The sequence below is a fragment of the Narcine bancroftii genome, chromosome 7 (assembly GCF_036971445.1).
Source record: "Narcine bancroftii isolate sNarBan1 chromosome 7, sNarBan1.hap1, whole genome shotgun sequence".
NCBI classification, from domain to species: domain Eukaryota; kingdom Metazoa; phylum Chordata; class Chondrichthyes; order Torpediniformes; family Narcinidae; genus Narcine; species Narcine bancroftii.
Genome location: NC_091475.1, coordinates 1,892,702 through 1,911,225, shown reverse-complemented (window position 1 = coordinate 1,911,225; position 18,524 = coordinate 1,892,702). Strand labels below are relative to the sequence as shown.

Genomic DNA, 18,524 nt, shown 5'->3' with positions numbered 1-18,524 from the left:
TGAGAGAAAGAGTGATGGCAGTTAACAGGGGTGTGAGTCATACATTTGAACTTTACATAGAGCAGCAGCAAATTAAATTAAGGTGCCCATAATATAAATGAAATGGACTCCAAGCCACTTAAATTTGGAATATGTATTGGTTCTGTGAAATACAAAATAAAGCACATATATTTTGGCATATTCTAGGGAGATGAGAACAAAATTATATTCAGCAAAACTTCTAGCAGAACGAGATGCAGTTTCGCAGAGACAGGGACAATTTCACTACCGAATGTACATCTTCCAATGAATGGGATAGAATTATTTTGCCACAAAAACCCTGCGTTTCTGAAGAAGCCCAAGGGGGTATGAAATATTTTGAATGAACATCTGTTTTTTGACTGCTGAGCTAAATGCTGTCAGTTGACAGCAGAATTATAGATTTCAAACATGTTGAAAGTGTTGGACTGTTGTCACATCTGCTTTCACTGAAAGAAAGGTTGCTGGCAATGTTACAGTGAAACAGGAGGCAGCAGAGAAATTAGGCAGGATAAAAATAGATAAACTGAAGGTTCTTAAAGGCTCAGCACCGCGCTTCGTGGATAAGTATTCCAGACTCATTCTGGAGTGCTGAGAGAGTTAAAGGATAAGATATTGGAGGCACTGACCACAGTATTCTAGTGTTTCTTGAGTATGAAAATGCTTTTAAGAGAACTAGAAGACTGGAAATGATGCAGTAAAACCCCTGGTATCTGACACCTATGGGGATGCCAGATAAAAGTAGATTCCAGTTGGTTGAGACTCGCTTTTACAATGCCTAACTAATACACCGGCATTACGAATAAACAGTTTAAAAAGCAAAAGACAAAAATACTGGACTGTACTTATACTAAGCAAACTTCATTTGCATGAATATATAGACCTTAAAGCACTTTATTTTCAGTCACATTCTTTGAAAACATTTAACTGTCACTGCATTGCAGCTTCCTCCCCTCCACTGAACTGCCTGGAAAAAACACAATAACATTATAGATAAAAAACCCTTCCAAGTTACAGATAAAATCTCTGACCAGAATGACTATTACTAAGGAGACACTTTAAGAGAGTGTATCCTAGATTTTATACCTTAAATGGACGGGAGGGGGGAGGTAGGGAGGGTGGGATGGGAGGTAGGGAGGGTGGGATGGGAGGAGGGGGGGGAGAAAATGGCACTGTATATATGTGAAAAGGAAAAAGTGTGTATCATGGTTAATGCGATTTATGGTGTGAAAAATAAAAAATTTTTTAAAAAAGAGAGTCAAGCCAACAGTAAGCGGCATCAACCAGCTCTTCATCCTGGACGACACCATCGCAACTTTATTTAATCAGCTGCTACAAGCAAAGCCTGACCAAGACCCTCCGCTGGCTGAATATTAGCTCCCATCTTCACCAAAGGTTTTTATGTTACTTAAGAGAAAATTTAATTTTACAATTTTAGACATACATATTATTTTAACCTTTTATTTTATTCCTATTTATTTTAATTTTTAAATGTATTTTACTCAGATTTTTTTCCAGTTGCTTGAATTCCGGATACCAGGGGTTTTACTGTACTCACCTGTTCAAAATAAGGGACAACAAAAAGTTAGACAACCTAATGCTGGAGGAAGGGAAGATTTCAAAGGAAATAGACAACAACAAAATTAATTAGCAATTGAAAAAAAATAAGGGGAAGTTCGTCCTTTTATCTATCCCCTTTTTGGTTGCATGAAACCCTAAACCACTTTTAAAGCAATGAAAATACCTCAAAGTGTAATGAAGGAAATGACCATCAGTACAGATCAGTTAAATGCAAAGTGTTTGGCTTATTTGATTGAGATTTTTAATGAAGTAACACATGGTCAATGCTGTGTATTTGAACTTTAGTAATCTATCACATAATAATGATATTAACAAGATTAAAGCCCATGGGATTATTGGAACTATTCCCATGGACTCAATATTACTTCCAGTTTTATTTTTGTTATATGACATTTAAATAAAACAAACCAAAAACTACAGAGGTATGTGAACACAGCTCAGGACATCACACAAACTGACCTCTGGCTATACCTCCTGCTATCTTGGGAAAGTTGCCAGCATATTAAAGGACCCATCCTACCCTGGTCATACCCTTCTCCCCACTTCTGTTGGGCAGAAGATACACGGACTTGAGAGTATGGAATCCCAGATCCAAGGACAGTTTCTTTCTTGCTGTATCAGATTCTTAAACAGATTTCTCATTGGTAAAAGATGATGCCATTGAACTCTAATAACTGTAATTTTCTCTATACAATGTCTGATGCCTTTGTAACAGAATACACTGCACAATTTGACTTACTGTAAGATCCTGCACTTTTGTTTAATATTGCAAAATTTGCTGTACTAATGAGTTGACCTGCATGGATAACGCACAAAACAAAGCTTTGCACTATGACTTTACATATGTGACAATAAACAATTCAATCGAACAATTCAATTTAAACAGTGAAGTAGAATAGTATATTTCAGGAAATCTTGACAGATTATTACAATGTTGTGAAAAATAGCAGATGAGATTTAACACTGAGGTTTCATGCATTTTAATAGAAGAAATGAAAAGAGGCCATATAAATTAGATGATATAGTTGTAAAAGGAAAATGAACAGAGAGATCTGAGACTGCAAATGCATAAATAGTTGGTGGTGGCAAAATTAATTGGGAAATTTTTTTTTAAACTATTGGAACATGAGGTCTAGAGTAGCAAAGCAAGTTGAAGTAAATCTATCAATTGCATTTATGCCCCATGGAAATGTTGTGTCCATTGTAGGACACCATTCTTTATTAAGGATGCTTGGTTCTTAGAAGGAAAGTTGAGATTTATGGAAATGATACAAGGGTGTTAATTTCTTAGAGAGTCTAGAAAATGGGTTTTTTCACCCTTAAAATATATGACAGCAAGTAAAGGATGAGTCATTATTGTAATGTAAAAGGTATATCTGGCGCAAGCCAGCAGAAGGGAAACCTTTTTACGTTTGGCTTCTTTTGACTTCATCACTTAGCACCATCTGCTTTCTGATCGCACCAAAATTTAGCAGTAACTGTACTAAAATTCTCCATTCTATCTGATATTAGTGTCAACGCCAAGCCAAATGGTGGTTAACACATAAAAAGGAAACTCCAAATGACCGCAGATGGCAGGTGAGGCTTCAATTTATGATCTTCCCGTTGAAGTTTTTGTTATCACTCAAATAATCCACCTGATAAAATTTCACTTAGGCTTTAAGAAGAACTGCAAAGATTCAAATTTGTGATGGATTCAATTTTTTTGAGGTTTAGAAGATTCCTTTTAGTCCAGTAGAAATAAAGGAAACAAAATTTATCAATGAATATTAGCAACATTTTGATCCTTTTTTTGAAGCATTTTAGAATATTTCATCTCTGGAATTATTAACTGTTCTTTAAATGGCTTTTCTTATTAAGATATATCATCCTCAAGTCTTTGAGTATGAATTGAAGAAAACACGTCAGCGCCTCTACCTCCTCGGGAGTTTGCCGAGGTTTGCATATATGGGGTTGGAGGGTTATGGGCGAAGAGTGGGAGGGGGGAACAAGTGGAGTTGTTCAAGTGAACCGGCGCGGACTCGAAGGGCTGTTATGGCCTGTTTCCGCGCTGTAAACTGTTATATGTTATATGGTTATATTTATGTGAAATGTCATGAAGAGGATTAATGTTCACCACATTTTACACACTGTATAAAGATTGCTCTGACTTTCTGTCCATAGTTAAGTGATGACATTCTGCACTGAAGTTGACCAATGTCACCTATAAAAGTCCAGCACTCTCTGAGGTGTCAACTTTCCTTTCCCCAGGAAATGACAATGGCAATTATCTCACCGTGTGATGAGAAATCAGGCAATGATTGATTCCTTTAAATCACCCTGAATGGGGTTCTATCTGTTTCCATATATGTTCATCTCTCTGAGATAAATGCAGGACATCATCTGGAGACATCAGCTCCAATATGGTACAATTTCTGCTACACTAAAATTACACTCTTATTGACAACACATTCTTTCTCTTCTGTTTACTTTCAACTGATGTTAGCTGCACACATACTAACTTCCTCATCAAAGTACATTTGTTGGCTGTTATATTCAAAATAATCTATTATCACTCCCTCTAAAATAAAATGGTATTGAGACCATTTTTGCACTCATTTAAAGGTAAAGGTTCCATTATTAACATACATGAAATTCTTTAACTTTTGCTGACCATAAGACAGAATCACTACACTCAATGTCCCACGTGGTCTCCCCTCCAAGTACTGACCAGGCCTGAGCCTGCTTAACTTCTGAGATCAGACACTTTCAGCCATTTGCAGGCTATTAGGCTTCTGATACTCTAAATAATTTTGATATCAACATAACTTTTAATAACTATTTAACCTTAAGCAATACTGGAGAAATTAAACTTGTTGATATAGCCATTGCATCCTATAGCTTTGCTATCCAATTCATATTCAAAATATCTGGGCTGCCTTTCTTCCCATTGGCTGATTTAGAGTAAAAGTGCAATATCACCCATCAATATGAATCCCACAGTGACCAGTCTTATCATTTTCCTTCAAGAATAGCTGAAGCACATCAAAAGTGAGAATGAATCCCCGATGTTTGGAAATATCCCTGGTGGAAGCCACATACAGAACAGCAAGGCTGTCGTGCAGTAAAGGCACAGGGTGGAACAGGATGTCTGGAAAATGGTCAGTGCTATTTCCATCACTCCTGCAAGTATCACAAAAATCTGAAGGACATCACCACATTCTTGACAATATTCAAATCAAAGCAAACCATTGACTGTTAGAGCAGTGTGACTTTTGTAAAGAACAGTTTCTGCAAACCATCATGCAAGCATAAGTTCACATTTATTTGTCACCTGATTGCACCCAGCGAATGAGCAGTCTCCTATCCACAGTGCAGAACAGTGCAAAACACATATCATACATATGATACATATACACAGTACATAGATTAAAATAAACATAGTACAGAGAGTTGTTTTACCAGTCGTTCAGCGTTCTCACTGCCCATGGCAAGGAGCTGTTCCTCAGCCTGATGGTGCTGGCTCTGATCCTCCTGTATTTTTTTTCCTGATGGGAGGAGCTGGAAGATACTGCATGATGGGTGATAGGAGTCCTCCCTGATTTTGTGAGCCTTCTTTAAACAACAATCCCGGTAAATTACATTGATGGGGTGGGAGCGGGAGAGACCCAGTAATCCTCTCTGACACTTTTATGGTCCTGTGGATTGACCAACAATCCAACACTCTACAGAAAGCGTACCACACTGTGATGCAGCCGACCAGATTGCTCTCGATAGAGCTCCTGTAGAAACTAGACAGAATGGTGGCCAATAGCCTTGCTTGCCTCAGCCTCCTGACAAGTGAAGAGAATTTGTGTATGCAGGATAGGTCACTTCTCAAGTGGATTCCAAGGAACTTGGGGCTCTCTACTACCGAGCTGGTAATGAGTAGTCATCCCTGGTCCTCCTGAAGCCCACAATCTTCCATACAATTTCTGTGTGCACGTGTGGCAATGGAAAATGGATAGATCACTTGAGAAAATTAATATTATTGGCTCTGCTTTGATCTTTATGTTCCAGTCAGGCCGAAGGGGAAGACTAAAGGTTCAAGGGAGCCGTGGTTTTCTGGTGAAATTAAGAAGTTGGTTTGGGACAAGAGAGAGGCCTATATCAAATATAAAAAAACAAGGGATTGAGGAGATGTATGGTCATTACTTAGATTGCAGGAAGAACCTTAAGAAGGAAATTAGAAAGGCAAAAAGAAGGTATGAGGAGTCCATTGCTAATAAGGCGAAGGTGAATCCTAAAGGGTTTTTACAGATATGTGAACAGTAAAATGAAGATTAAGGATAGAATAGGTCCATTGGATGATGGGACCGGTGAACTATGTCAGGAACCGTATGAGATGGGAGAAATATTGAACAATTTTTTCTCATCTGTATTCACGAGGGAAAGGGACATTGGGCTATACAAGGTAAGAGAGGCAAAGCGCTTAGTTATGGAAAGGATAGGGATTAGTAAAGCGAGAGTTTTGGAGCTTCTAGGGTCAATTAAGGTGGATAAGTCTCCTGGGCCTGATGGGATTTTCCCCAGGATTTTAAGGGAGGTCAGGGAACAAATAGCGGGGCACTGACAGTGATTTTTCAAAGATCACTGGAGGAGGGGGTGGTAGCACAAGATTGGAGGGTTGCAAATGTTGTTCCATTGTTCAAAAAAGGCAGTAGGTGTAGGCCAAGTAATTATTGGCCAGTAAGTTTGACTTCAGTGGTGGGGAAGGTTATGGAGGGTATTCTTTGAGATAGTATATACACATATCTGGATAGGCAGGGATTGATTAAGGGCACCCAGCATGGGTTTGTAAAAGGAAATGTTTGACGAACCTTGTTGAGTTTTTTGAGGAGGTGACAGAAAAGGTGGATGAAGGAAGAGCGGTGGATGTGATCTATTTGGATCTTTAGTAAGGCTTTTGATAAGATTCCGCATGGAAGGTTAATAAGGAAGGTTCAGTCACTAGGAATTAGTAGAGAGATTGTGACATGGGTTCAGAGGTGGCTGGGAGATAACAGCAGAGAGTCATGATGGACAACTGTATGTCAGGTTGAAAGCCTGTGACAAGTGGGGTGCCTCAGGGATCGGTGCTGGGTCCCTTGTTGTTTATCAATTATATTAATGATTTAGAGGAGGGTGTGGTTAACTGGGTAACCAAATATGTGGATGATACGAAAATAGAGGGAGTGGTGGATAGTGAGGTAGATTTTCTTGGATTACAGAAAGATTTGGTTTGTTTGGAAAAGTGGGCTGAAAGATGGCAGATGGAATTCAATGTAGACAAGTGTGAGGTGCTGCATTTCGGTAAAAATAACAGAATAGGACATATACATTTAAGGGGAGGGTATTGAGGGACGCAGAGGAGCAAAGGGACCTGGGGGTTATGGTACAGAGTTCACTGAAGATGGATTCCCATGTAGACAGGGTGGTTAAGAAGACATATGGTATGCTGGCCTTCATAAATCATAGTATAGAGTATAGGAGCTGGAAGGTGATGCTGCGGCTGTTTAAGGCATTGGTGAGGCCAGGTTTGACTCCAAATTATAGAAAGGATATAGATAAGGTGGAGAGGGTGCAGAAAAGGTTTACAAGGATGTTGCCTGGCTTACAGCATCTGGATTACGGGGAGAGATTAAGGAGACTGGGACTTCATTCATTGGAACATAGAAGACTGAGAGGGGACTTAATTGAGGTATTTAAAATTATGAAAGGAATAGATAGACTAGACATAAACAGACTTTTTCCCCTGAAGGCAGGGGAGGTTGGAACAAGAGGCCATGAGTTAAGGGTAAGGGGGCAACATTTTAGGAGAAATATTAGAAGTGGCTTTTTCACTCAGGAAGTGGTGGCAGAATGGAATGATCTTCCAAATGAGATAGTTGCAGCAGGGTCCCTTCTGTCATTTAAGAGAAGGTTGGATGTGTATGGAGGTGAGGGGGTTGGAGGATTATTGGCGGTGAGCGGAGGCAGGGAACTTGGAAACACGAAAGTCTGCAGATGCTGTGATTGTAGTAAAAACACAGAAATGCTGGAGGAACTCAGCAGATAACACAGTGTCCATAGGAGGTAAAGCTGTATTACCGATGTTTCTGGCCCAAGTCATTCTGCGAACAGTAGTTCGTCTAATATCAGTACTGGGAAAATGTTGGGATCTAGTATTAATTATAACAGAACATTTAGAAAATCATATACAATCAAGCAGACTTAGCGTGATATTATTAAAGGGAATCTTCTTGTTTTAACAAAGTAGAAGACCATTCAGCCCATCACCTCCATGCCAGCTCACAAAGTAGCAGACCCATTAGTCCCATTTTCCTTCTTTTCTCCTTGTGGCCCTGAAGCTTAATCTTACTTGCTTACTCATCAATTCCTCTTTGATTGTTGTGTTACTTACCTACATGAAGGGGCAATTCACAGTCACTGATTAATTTAACAGCACAACTTGGGATAGAATACAAAATACAACATAGAACAGTTCAAGAGAGGAACAGGCGCTTCAGCCCACCACATCTGTGCCATGCTGATGCCAAGATCCTAAGCCCTCTTTTCCTTGCTTGCTCAAGTGCCTCTTAAACGACATTATTATATCTGATTCCATCACACCCCTGGCAGCACGTCCTAAGCACCTACCACTCTCGATGTAAAATCTTGCCTTACACATCTCCTTTAAACTTCCGCCTCTCACCTTCAAGCTATACTCACTAGAATTGGACATTTCCTCCCTGGGAAAAAGATTGATTATCCACCCTTTCTATGCCTCTCATAACTTAAGCCACAATCAGGTCTCCACACAGCGTCCAAAGCTCCACAGAAAACAATTCAAGTTTGTCCATCCTCTCTATCCCAGGAGACACCCTCTCCAAAGCTTTCATATCCTTCCTGCAATTCGGGACACAATTCTTCAAATGTAGCCTAAGCAGGTGCAACATGACTGCCCAACCTTTGCTCTCAATGCCTGACTGATGATGTCGTACAGGTTCTTTACCTCCTTATCTACTTCTGTTGCCACTTTCTGGGAGCAATGAATTTACCCCAAGATCCCTGTGAACGTCTATGCTCCTAAGGATTCTGTCTATTTACTCTGTACTTTTCCTTTGCATTTGAGATGCCAAAGTGAAACACCTCACGCTTGTCCAGATTAAACTCCAGCTGTCATTTCTCTATCCATATCTCCAACTAATCTATATTCTGTCTGAATAACTCTCCTCCATCACTCCATTCTGCCTTCTATGGTCAAGCCAATATTTACCGAGTCACTATGGATATGGATGGGAACCGTAAAACCCAACAGAATTCCACCTGGTCAAGAAGAGAGCATGCGCATGCTACACAGGCAGCATCAGAGGTCAGAAATGAACCCGGGCCATGGAGCTATGAAACAGCGTAAATATTTTAGTGTCAGCATGTTGCTCAAATCACATCTGTGGAAGACATATCAAGCCACGTGGTATGGGTCAGGGGGTATGGAGAGAGAGCTGGAACAGGGTACTGAGTGGATGATCAGCCATGATCAAAATGAATGGTGAAGTAGGCTTGAAGGGCTGAATGGCCTACTCCTACTCCTACACCTATTTTCTATGTTTCTAAGTGAACACATAGATGTAGTGTATTTGGTTTTCCAATGTTATGGACCTGGGACAATTTTATTTTCGGACCAGGGACAGGACTGAACCTACGGTGGGAGAGAGAGGATTGTGTGTTGCTGGGAAGCACTGAAGCAGCGCTGGGAGAAATAACAGCTGTCAGAAGTGCAAGAGCCACGTACTGCAACTGATGGGCTCGCAGAGCGTGTGTCCACTGTTATCAACCTCTCTCCACCAATCGGGAAAGCTGAAGGCACATGCTGGAGTAGTTCAAGAGCCCAACGCGCTGAGTTTTGAACAGGTTAATCAGTTGGTCGGAGGGCAGTCAATCAGATGGTTGATCTGTGTGTGTTTGGTCACCTGGCAGCTTCAGCAAACAAGAGTTGCTTCATTCATAGGTGCTAGCACTGCTGTCCGTAACTGTCTTGTCAGTGTGCTCACCCAGTAGCTTCAGTGGGAGAAAGAAGACTGAGCTACTTTGTCCGCGGGTGCCACACTGTTGTCCTGACAGCAGCTTTCACCACTCTGATACCCAGAGTGTGCTCGTGTCCATCCTGGTCTTCCCCAGTCCCCTTCCAAGAGGAGAACAGGAGTCATTTGACAACCCAAGACAGGGTGTTTACAGGGGAAGTCATGTCCCTTGTTAACTCTAAGGTGGGCTTTGGAGGTGTCAAGGAGATCACTGGGTGAAAATTCCCATGTGAAAAAATTAAAGCTGGTTGTTGCCACATTTTGAAACTCAGGAAAGTCGTGTCTACAGTGATCACGGCCACCTGACTCCACGTCCAACTAGAAGACCAGAGTGCAACCAAACTTAGAATCCCAAGCCTGGAGACTAGAGTTTGTGAGCTGTTCCTTTTTGACTGACGGACTTGAGGTTTTGTTTTGGGAATTTTCTTTTGGGGCATTTGGGCTTGGACTGTAATGTTCTGGTTTTTTTCCACATACACCTTATCTGTTGTTAGTGTATAGTTGCCATAAAGGCTCATATTCAGGTGTTGTTCGCTGAGTTAATTCTATTATTGACAATTGTTAATAAATTTTGAGTTAAACTTAACCTATCTGTTTATGCTTCTCTCAATTGCTGCTGGTGAGGCGTAACATCAAAAAACAAAAGATAAAATAGCTTTCTGCACAAGGTAAGGGTTACTGACATTGGAATAAATGGATCAGACCAGGCCTGGCATCTGGCTGCCTTTCCCCAGTTATTTACAACCACAGTGTGTGGTGCTCGACATGAATCACAATTCCTGACTGTGTTTCATTGCCTGCACTTGGTGCAGATTCCATGCTGCTCAGCATTTACAGGGCAGGCCACGTGACAGACCCTCACACTTGGTGATAACTCAGAACTTCTTTTCTTTCAAAGGGGATTGACGTCGAGACTTTTGGTAACTTTTCTCCAGTTGTCTCAAGCAATTACTTGAAAAACCAGCAGCTACAAATAGAAAGGAGTGTGGCCAGTGTAGTGGGTGCATCACCACACCCTTGACTGATCATTTGTACATGACTTCATCTCAGGGTGATGCCTGGTGATACATCAGTAACCTGGACACTTTGTCAGGAGACAGACACACCCCCGAGATGAAATCATGTACAGATGATCAGTCAAGGGTGTGGTGATGCATCCACTACACTGGCCGCACTCCTATCAGCTACTGGAGGAGCAACCACTGTACCTACAGGTAGGCAACCTGGGAGGCTGGCCCCACTTGCCTGCCGTCAATCACTGGCCTGTAGAAAGACTGAAGCTGGCTCCTTTTGGAGCAGTCAGGCACATGGAGCCAGGAGTGGACTGAGACCTGGTGTGTACAAGTTTAAGCTGATTAAAACCTGTTGTACTTTGTGTCTAAATTCTTTGCAAAGCAGTGCTCACAAAGGGGGAAAGGAAATTGTGACTTTGAATGCAGGCAGTTTGAAGGAACTTTGTCCACATATTTTTTCAGCAGTTGCAAGATTCTTACGACCCGTGTAGATGGGCAATTTATAAATTGTTCTGGTTTGCACAGGCTCAGTGTGGTAAACCATTATTACACAATGATTGGCTACTATCAACTGGACACACTTCCTGAGACCGATCCTACCCATAGCCCCTTGCAGGCTACCCATTCCCTTTTGCTCTGATCAGTCAAGGAGGTGGATGGTTGTTTGATAGTATTCTGGTCTTTAGCTGTTAAAAGCCTGATTGGTTCACTACTCAGCCTTTTGTGAATTATTGATGGTACATCACTCAGTATGGATTTATGAAAGAAAATGTCTTTAAGGCAGAGTTTAAAGGAAATGGGGAATATGGAATTAGTGCAGGAATGTGGCACTGAAGTTAAAGACCTTCCATGCACATGACAACAGCAGTATGGGCTGAATGGCCTGTTCCTCCTTCTGTTTCTAATAATTGCCAGTCAGAAGTTCATAAATTCCCAGCTTTGCTAAAAATACACTTTTCAAGCAGTATGCTCATTTCTGGTTCCCGATAGGATATTGGGAAAGGTATTGTCAAAGGTGACCTGTACATCAAGAGAGTTGTGATCTCGGGTGTGTTGAATTGAAAGATAAAAAGTGGTGGAGGTTTCTTGTACAATTACTTATAAGCTGAAGAGGATGGCAATTGCTAAAGGAAATGATGCCAAGTTATATTGTCATAACTATATGTCGGTTTAAGTCAGTTCTATGGAGCAACTACGATTTTAAAAAGTCCAAATAAAATGAAAAAGGCCAATGGTAATCATTGATCAATGAAATAGTAGAGAAATACGTGTAATGTGCCAAATGTTGGATTGCTGTTGTAATTTTAGGCTCTAATTAAACAGTTCTGTCAGGCTTCAAACTTCGGGCTTCTCCATCAACAAGCTTTCATTCCCCACAAACTGACATAACATAACATAACATAACAATTACAGCACGGAAACAGGCCATTAGGCCCTTCTAGTCCGCACCGAACCAAACACCCCTTTCTAATCCCACCTCCCTGCACAATGCCCATAACCCTCCATCTTCCTCTCATCCATATACCTGTCCAACCTTTTCTTAAATAATACAATTGACTCCGCCGCCACTATTTCTCCCGGAAGATCATTCCACACAGCTACCACTCTCTGAGTAAAGAAGTTCCCCCTCATGTTACCTCTAAACCTCTGCCCCTTAATTCTTAACTCATGTCCTCTTGTTTTAAACTTTCCTCCTCTTAACGGAAATAGTCTATCCACATCCATTCTGTCTATCCCTTTCATAATCTTAAATACTTCTATCAAATCCCCTCTCAACCTTCTACGCTCCAAAGAATATCCATGCTATTTTGGTGAGTCCATTCCTTATCGACTTGTCAAAAAGCTTGTTGCTGCAGTTGACCGACAGGCCTCTCATGACCCCCAAGACTTTATGAGGTGGACATGAAATGATGTGGAATCAACTAACACACCATCCAAAGGAAGGTTGGATTGACCATTCAGGGATGGATAATTGAAGGCATTGATAGAATTATCCCCCAACTCCAAGAAAAGAGAACAGAAAAAAGTCAAATTCGTTTAGCCAAATTAGTTGTTTATATGATGGTTTATTTTACCTTTAATGAGATGATTTACTGTACTGTATTTATTATAGTCCTGCAAATCTGCCCATTTGGCACTACAAAAGTCCCAAAGGTGTCAGATGATCAGTTTTATGTAAAATACCAAGTCATACTCATTTATTCCATTTAACAAAAAATAATTCACAAGGACAATAGAAGATCATTTTTTTTAAATTTCTTATGCACTTTATGTGTGTATGTGTTGAGGGACCACAGAAAATTTTGCCTTTCTTCCCTCACCTCAGACATTCTCCAAATAAACCCAAAAGCAATTAAATCATGCCCACTCAACATCTGGCTTGAAAGTCTCCTTCAATATGTAAACTTGATGTATAAATTGCAATAGTAGTTTCATTATTAATGACTCAGCTGCTCACCACAGCAAGAAAATAATATTTTATTTCTTCTTTAAATATTTATATCCTGTCAGGGTTTTTTGAGAAACATTAAAAGACTTTCCACTATGAAAGTTATAAAGTATTAGCTGAAGAAATCATTATGAATTCAGATACACCGTGCAGAAACCCTTTTTGTTATTCTTTACAGCACCACAACTGGTAAATAAGCTGTTTAATATTCCTCAGAAGCAGCCAACTTTTGCCATAATTGCAGCTGTGCTCAGTGGGTGTAATACGTTACGTCACAAGAGCCTAATGTTGACCAACAGTGAGGAGCCATCTGTTTCTTTTTCACTCCAGTTTTATTACAATGCTCACATAACAGCATGCTACATCCAATGAAACAAAATTCAGCTGCCCCCTTCAACACACACTATGCAGTTCCAGATCACATCCTATCTCCTTTTCTTTGAAACATTACTAAGATCAGGAATACATTCATAATTGAAAAAATCCATTGCCAGTCTTTCAAAGGAAATTGACTGCCTTCGATCGCTCTCCTGTTAAAGGAGCCTTGGCGACCTTATTCAAGAAGAATATTGACATCAAGATCAAAAAATTATTGCATTTAGATGCTAGCCCAGAATTTAACTTTAATGAAACACATTGCAATAATCAGAAAATGTATCCATAAATTAACTTGATCGATCAACACTTTACTATCATTTTGTTGATAAGATCAAATATATTTTCTCTTGCTTTTACCTATTTTTCTTTTGTGACCTGAATCTTAAGTAATTACATCATGTTCTTATGTTTTGGGATTTGTTCTGGTTTCTACTGCTTGTTGATCGGTCATTGTGTTCTCTTTGGATTTGCCTTTTTGACATCCTTAGGATTGTATTTTTTCTGAGCTGTGACTATATGTAATTCATTCTCATTGTCAGATCTTTTCTTTCATGTTTTCTATATTGACGAGTAGAACCTTGGAGTTACTTGTCCTTTCAACGATCCAACAATTTCATTGCGATTCCTCTAGAATCACCAAATATGTTGTGTTTAATTAACTGTATAAATTGTTATGGATGTTTTGCTCTTCCTGCATATCAATAGGGCATGATCAGAAAAAGAGAATCTTGTAACTCCATACTGCATTTCATGCTTCAAGAAATGATAAACATTGATTGGAGTTAAGTGGTCAATGTGAGAGTTAACATATTCATAGAAAATTCCCAGAGACATACATGTTTTGCGGAAATTCACTCAGTCTGCTGAATAGAGAGACAAAGAGGCAGCGACTATCACAGAAAACAGTTTCTGGAGGATCTCGGCAGTTCAAGCAGCATTCTATGTTGTGGAAGCATTGGTCAGGGAAAGTTTGCTAAATTAAAAACAAATCTCAGGGAACATGTTATTCTTCCTCAAATGATTCCAAGAGAGGAGTGGTTTAATATTTTTTAAACAGTTACTTAATCCACCATTACCTACAGTCAGCAACAATATGACCACCCCTCAGTTGACTGTTAAAGGGGCCGCACCAGAATTCAATGTGCATTTCTCCTTCCTCACATAATTTGCTGTAAGGGGTCAGTTGAAAGGGATCTTAGGCAATCAGCCAATGGGATGTCATGGGAAGTCAACCAGAAGTTGCTGTCTAGTTTGCTCCATTACAAGAATGAATTCTGTAAGCATCATTAAATTAATCTCATTGCATTTTCCAGGTCAATTTTACTCTTCAATATTGAGATCTAGTTTATGATTCTCAGATAAGACTTTTTCACAAAGCTTCAGAAGATCTGATCAACATTGAAGAGAGTCTTTCTTAAACTGAACAAAAATATTTTCTATTTATGTCATTTAAAAAGGTTCTCATGCATCTTTTGTTATGATCTATTTTATGACTGAAAAGTTTCAAACAATCATCTTCTGTGTTGGTGTGTTTCATAGACAACATCTACTTTGCTATCAAATTTGATCTGAGTTAGTATCCATGATGCAAAATAAACAATTTTTCTTTCGTGCAAGATCTGATATTAGGATAATACCATTTATGGTGTACTATCTAACTTATAAACTACTAATTTCTTCAGTAGGTTATCATTTATGATGCAACTTCTGGTGGGCAAAAAATGTATCAATCTCAATTTCTGAACTTTATTATAAAACTCAATTCTCCTGATTAATACACACTTTACTTAATGGAGCTGCAATAAACATGTCTTTTGCAGTATTAAATCAAACAAGCAATAATCAACAATATAATTTGTTTTAAAGTTAGACATACAGCACAGTAACAGTCATTTTTGCCTGTGAGTCCGTGCCGTCCAATTTACACCCCATTAACCCACACCCTGGTACATTTCAAATAGAGGGAGGAAACTGGAGTCCCTAGGAAAAACCCACGACGACACAGGGAGAACGTACAAAATCCTTACAGACAATGAGGGATTTGCATTCCGGTCCCGATCGCTAGTGCTGTAAAGATGTTGCACTAACCATGCCGCCAAAGTGGAAGAGAAATTAATTCACACTGTAATTAGTAACCTTGTTGTTGTGAATTGGGAGTCCATTTCCTATACCAGAATTACTTTTATTTTAGGTTAATGGAAGAGAAAAGCCTTTCTCAATAATTATAGGAGTCAAAGTTCAAAATTTCGATTTATTGTCAGAGTACACACTGAGTACATTACAACCCTGAGATTCTTTTTCCTGCAGGCGCAGCAGAATTATCATTTATCGGCAGTGCAAAAAGCTGTTCTCAAGAAAACATAGGGAGAGAAATGTAAACAAAGAAAGAAATGGTGCAAAAGAGAAACAAAGAAATACTTCGAAATAAATAGTGTGCAAAGTCAGAGCCCTTAAATGAGTCCCTGATTGAGTTTGTGGTGGAGGAGTCTGATGGTGGAGGGGGACCAGCTGTTCCTGAACCTGGGGGTGCGAGTCTTGTGGCAACTATACTTCTTTCCCAATGGTAGCAGAGAGAACAGAGCACGTGCTGGGTGGTGTGGATATTTGATGATTGCTGCTGCTCTCCGACAGCAGCGATCCATATAGATTTTCCGTGATGTACTGGCTGTGTCCACTACCTTTAGTAGGCCATAATGCAGCCAGTACATATTTGTAGAAGTTTGCCAAGGTTTCCAATGCCATACTCAACCTTTACAAACTCCTAAAGTAGAGGCCCTGACATGCCTTTTTCATGATGACATGACAGAGTTGGGTCCAGGAAAGGTCCTCTGAAATAGTGACTCCCAGGAATTAAAAATTGCCTCACCCTTTCCATCTTTGATCATGTACTTCTGATTTTAACCATATAACCATATAACCGTTTATAGCACGGAAACAGGCCCCTTCCTAAAATTCATAATCACCTCCTTGAAAGGTTGTTATTAGTACATCATTCAGCCAAGTTTTCATTCTCCTTCCTGTTATATTGACTCTTGTTCCTATTTATACTGTAAGACCCACGACTGACTTATTGTCAGCAAATTTGTACATTATGTTGTTCCACCGAGCCACGCAGTCATGGGTGTAAAGTGAATAGAGCAGGCAGGGGGCTAAGTACACAGCTTTCTGGTGCTCTGGTACTGATGGAGATTGTGGAGGAGATGTTCTTGCCAATCTACAGTGATTGAGATCTGGAGGTGAGGAAGTCCAGGATCCAATTACATGGTGGGGTACGGAGGCCCAGGTCTTGGAATTTGCTGATTAGTTTTGACGGGATGATAATGTTGAATCCAACTGTAGTTGATAAAGAGGTCACATCATGAGTATAATCCAACAAATAAATTTTCTCATTAGTCTCTTGCTATCTTGTTTTGAGATCAAATGGTCTGTGTGAATCTTTCGTCTATTTTCAATGAGATGATTCTTTGAGTGTACATCTGCTCACTCTCTAACGTATAACATTTTCTCATCACTGGCATGTCTGGAAATTACACCACAGATGCTATTTTCACTTCTCTTTTGTAAAATGTGTTGTCCTATTTGTTCCCTTTTTCCAAGTCTTCCAAATGTTTAAAAGAGGTTATGGGGGAATCCTGGGAATTATAGACCAATGCGTCTTACATCAGTGGTGTGCAAACTATTGGAGAGGATTCTTAAGGACAGGATCTATGAGCATTTGGAGAAGTCCAGTCTACTCAAGGATAGTCAGGATGGCTTTGTGAAGGGAAGGTCATGCCTCATGAGTCTAATTGAGTTTTTGAGGAGGTAAAAAATAAAATTGATGAGGGTCGGGTGGTAGATGTAATCTATATGGATTTTAGCAAGGCTTTTGACAAGGTTCCCCACGAGAGACTCAACCGGAAAGTCATGAGTCTCTGAATCAGTGGAAAATTAGCTGTATGGATAAAAAAATTAGTTTGTAGGAAGAAAGCAGAGTAGTGGAAGGAAAGTATTCTGCCTGGAGGTCGGTAACTAGTGGAGTGGCACAGGGACCCCTGCTCTTTGTGATTTTTATAAATGACCCAGATGAAGAGGCAGAAGGATGGGTCAGTAAGTTTGTGATGACACGAAGGTTGGAGGAGTTGTGGATGGAGGTGAAAGTTGTTGAAGGTGACAAGATGATATAAAGAGGATGCATAGTTGGTCAGAAAAATGGAATATGGAGTTCAATCCGGATAAGTGTGAGTTGATGCATTTTGGAAGGACATACTTAAGAGGGTGGATGGATAGAGGGACTTTGGGGAGAAAATCCTACATCTCTCAAGGTTGCTGCACAGGTTGATAGGATAGTTAAGGCAGCCTATGGGATGCTGGGATTCATTCATAGGAATATTGAATTTAGTAGAGACATAATGTTACAACTCTACATATCTTTGGTAAGACCACACATAGAGAATTGTGTTCAGTTCTAATCACCTCATTATAGGAAGGAGAGGGTTACAGGTTGTAGAGCTTGAGAGCAGCAGGGGTTACATTACAGGAAGGATGTGGAAGCTATGGAGAGGATGCAGAGGATATTTACCAGGATGTTGCCTGGTTTGGGAAACAAGTCTTATGAGGCAAGGTTAGGAGAGCTGTAACTTTTCACTTTGGAGCATAGAAGGATGAGAGGATAGAGGTCTTCAAGATCATGAGAGCCATAGATAGGGTGGACAGCCTGTTTCCTAGGGCAGGATCAGCAAACACCAGTGAACATATGTATAAAGTAAAGGGACAGAAATTTAGGGGCGACATCAGGGTTTTGTTTTTTTTTACAATGAGAGTTGTGGGTGCCTGCAATGCCTTGCTGGACAGAGATGGTGATGGAAGCTGAAACATTGGGGGAATTTAAGAGACTCTTAAGCAGACACATGGATGAAAGAAAAATAAAGGGTTTTGGGGTAGGGTAGGGAAGGTTTAGTACTTTTTTGGGAAGGAATATATGGGTCGGCACAACATTGAGGGCTGAAGGGCTTGTACTGTGTGTTCTATGTGTCTGAAACAGAT

General features: G+C 40.1%; 1 long non-coding RNA gene across 5 annotated transcripts in view; it reads left to right on the top strand.

Moving 5' to 3' along the window:
• Positions 1-18,524, top strand: part of LOC138738383 (uncharacterized) — a 149,777-nt gene that overhangs the window by 48,339 nt on the left and 82,914 nt on the right. For 2 of the 5 annotated variants that reach the window (XR_011341517.1, XR_011341520.1), the window contains exons 4-6: positions 1,273-1,413; positions 3,112-3,177; positions 4,614-4,739. The exons of 1 other annotated variant lie outside the window; for it this stretch is intronic. This is a non-coding gene — a long non-coding RNA (uncharacterized lncRNA). Of the gene's footprint in view, positions 1-1,272; positions 1,414-3,111; positions 3,178-4,608; positions 4,740-18,524 lie in introns of all 5 variants that reach the window. 2 more of the 5 variants (XR_011341518.1, XR_011341519.1) reach the window with 2 other exon arrangements.